At 42.2% G+C, this 3,410-nt stretch overlaps 1 protein-coding gene across 1 annotated transcript in view; it reads left to right on the top strand.

Moving 5' to 3' along the window:
• LOC106877150 (vam6/Vps39-like protein) overlaps positions 1 to 3,410 on the top strand; it is a 72,552-nt gene that overhangs the window by 55,107 nt on the left and 14,035 nt on the right. The window lies entirely within an intron of this gene.

Below are 3,410 nucleotides of genomic sequence, written 5' to 3'. Positions count from 1 at the left end.
GTGTGTGTGTGTGTGTGTGTGTGTGTGTGTAGCCTGCTCCCTCCCTACCTCGAGTACCTTCGCTGCTGAACATAAACATATATGGTTAGATTTTGTAGACCAGACCAAGCCAGTGTTCGCAGATAGAGCTGGGGGCTGGGCTGGAGCTGAGCTGGGCTCGTACAACACATACAAACTACTGCTCACTAATTATGTTAGATAATATAATTATATGTGTGTGTGTGTGTGTAACACGTGTGTATATAAGCACTTGCAGTAAGTTGTCGTTCGCTTAGATGAACTGAGATGTGTACTCTTCTAAGTTGTTTGAGTTTTACGGAGCCCCATCCACGCGCGTGTGTAGATATGTGTATAATGCATACATGTACATGCATAACGCGCGCGCACACACATATAATATAGACATATGTATATAAGTATACCTACTCACATAAATATACGTGTGTGTGTGTGTGTATTTATGTCAACGGAGTAATCATGAGTTGGGTACTTCCAGTAAGTTATACTTCGCATAAATGAATCCAAGATGTACCTCGTTGAAGACTTGAGTCTTAATACACATGCGTACATATCTTCATAGACACACACACACATTTCTTCATTGCTCACAAAGGGGGCTAAACATAGAGGGGGACAAACAAGGACAGACAAAGGGATTAAGTCGATTACATCGAGCTTCAGTGCGTAACTGGTACTTATTTAATCGACCCCGAAAGGATGAAAGGCAAAGTCGACCTCGGCGGAATTTGAACTCAGAACGTAACGGCAGACGAAATACCGCTAAGCATTTCGCCCGCATATATATATACACACACGCATTAATATATATATATATATATATATATATATATACACATATATATATATATACACATATATATATAGACACACATATATATATATATACACACATATATATATTACACACACATACATATATACACACATATATACACATACATGTACACACACATACGCACACACACGCGCATTCACAAACCACACCTATGTGCCTGAAACTTCAATTTCTCAAATGTCTGTGTGTGGGCGCTTGTTTTGTGCATTTAATGTGTACAAGTGTCGGCCACGTTTGTTGCATGCGTGTGTGCGTGCGTGTGTGTGTGTGTGTGTGTGTGTGTGTGTGTGTGTGTGTGCTGTTTAAGTTTGAGGGTCCGGCAGGTGGGTGGAAGATTTTAATAACCTTGATGTGAGAAAAAAAAAAAGGCATGAAATACTTAGAAAACGGTGTGAGTGTGGGAGGAGGAGGAGGAGTAGAGACAGACAGGGAGAGGGTTGGTAGGAGTGAAACCAATAGAGAGAGTGTTTGTGGCGGCGTGTGTATTGTTCAGAGTGCCTCGGAGAAGAATTTAATTTCGTACAAGCTTATGACGAGGGGACCTTTAATGTTCGTAAGTCAGTCTGCTAGACATAGCAGCAGCCAGATCTCTCTCTCAGAATTACGCCCTATCGCCTTACTTGAATAGAAAGCAGACATGTTTAGACAGTATGGGTTTATATCTATCTATCTATCTATCTATCTATCTATCTATCCCTAATGTGGTTTTAAAATATAGTGCAGGGTGGTCGTAGCCGGAATGCTTTTGATCACTGACACCCACCCACACGGGGTTACGACAACGACACACTTCTTTTTGTAGTGTGGTCTCCTTAATGAATGGAACATAAATCCCAGCAGAGAGCGAATGTTAGCGAAGTGAAAATGTCTGGTCCTCACACAAAATTGTCCGCCGACCAACCAACCAATCCACCAACCGACCAGCTTGCCAACCGACTAGCCAACCAGCCGACCATTCATTCTTACTGCAGTGGGGGATAGTAACTCTACTATAATAGCTAAAGATTATTGAATAACAAAAACCAATTTCAGCTATTGTATTGTCTGGTTGCTGTTTATAGTGGTAGTAGTAGTGGTGGTGGTGGTGGCAGTGGTGACGGCGGCGTTGCTGCCTTTAACTCTTAGAATATAACATATCCGTGCTCACACACACACACACACCCAACACGCTTGTGCGCACGAGTGTGTGTGTGTGTGTGTGTCTCTGTCTCTGCTTGCGCCGATATAAATGAAATTAACATCCCAACTATTTCAGAAAAAGTCCAGAAATATATTCGAATACACACACACACACACCACTATACTATGATGATCTGAACTTGTCTATCGGTTGTATGTATTACCACCAAGTGTTTATTCAGCAAAGAAAACTATAGAGAATTAGGGGTAGAATGAGGGCCGGCTCGCGAAATTTTCTTCCCCACGAGAGTTCCGGTCCCCAGTAATGAACTTATTTGCATACAGCCAATCAGAGCTCACCTTGAACTTGTCCTTCCAAATAAATGCCAACCACTCTACAGAGTGGACTGGGTGCTTTTTACATAGCGCAAGCACCAGCAAGGTTTTCTTTTCCATGGTTTGTATGGCTGGATGCCCTTCCAAATGCCGACCCCTTTACGGAGTGGACCGGATATTTTTTTTATGCGGCACCCGTTCTGGCAAGGTCACCAGGTAACTTGCAAGACAAAGAGATCCTCTGTGGGACAAGTTGAAATAGGTGGCTTTGGACCAGATGATGAGAGGTTAGAGTATGACAGTGGGGGTGGGGACAGAAACAGGTGTCTTGCTGCTTGAGGTAATAATACGTGGTTACCCCAGATGGTGAGAGAGAGCAAGAGACAGAGAGAGAGAGAGAGTAAGCAGGAGAAAGGTAGAGAGACTAGTAAAAGTGTCAGGAATGCTCCTAACACAAACTTCTGCTGCTTCTGGACAGCATCCAATTTCTTTTGGTGGTGTGCTGTAGGAGGAGGAGGGGTGAGAGATATTAATTAAGTTTCAGAATATTACTTTTAAATTGATAAGAAGTAGTTAATAAAGGTTTCTTACATAGACATGAAACCTGAGATATTTAGACAAGATTTGTATTAGAAGTTATTGCGATCCCCTGCAGAGTTATCAGCAATGTGAAATAGCTCGTTTTTATGTTTTTCCCCCCCTCTTGGTACTGGTTGGCATGTTTGGTTTTTTTTTTTTGGTTTTTTTTTGCCTGCACCTCTTCATCAAGTATTTACCACCAAGGCAGTGCTCCAGCATGGCTGCAGTCAGACGACTGAAACACATAAAAGAATAAAAAGGAGAAGAATGTCGTATCGTTAAGAATGAGCAAACAAGGGAAACCTTAACATGTGCGCTCGTCCTAAGCAAGCGAATTCCTAACCCATGCTAGCATGGAAAGCAGACGTTAAACGATGATGATGATGAAAATGACAACAATAATGCTTTCATATTTTTGCACAAGGCCAGCAATATTTGGGGGAGGGTAATAAGTTGATTACATGGACCCCCAGTGCTCAGCTGGTACCTTATTTTATTGACTCTGAAAGGATGGATTGCT

The sequence above is a fragment of the Octopus bimaculoides genome, chromosome 11, assembly GCF_001194135.2.
Source record: "Octopus bimaculoides isolate UCB-OBI-ISO-001 chromosome 11, ASM119413v2, whole genome shotgun sequence".
NCBI classification, from domain to species: domain Eukaryota; kingdom Metazoa; phylum Mollusca; class Cephalopoda; order Octopoda; family Octopodidae; genus Octopus; species Octopus bimaculoides.
This window is presented reverse-complemented; position numbering and strand designations above follow the sequence as displayed.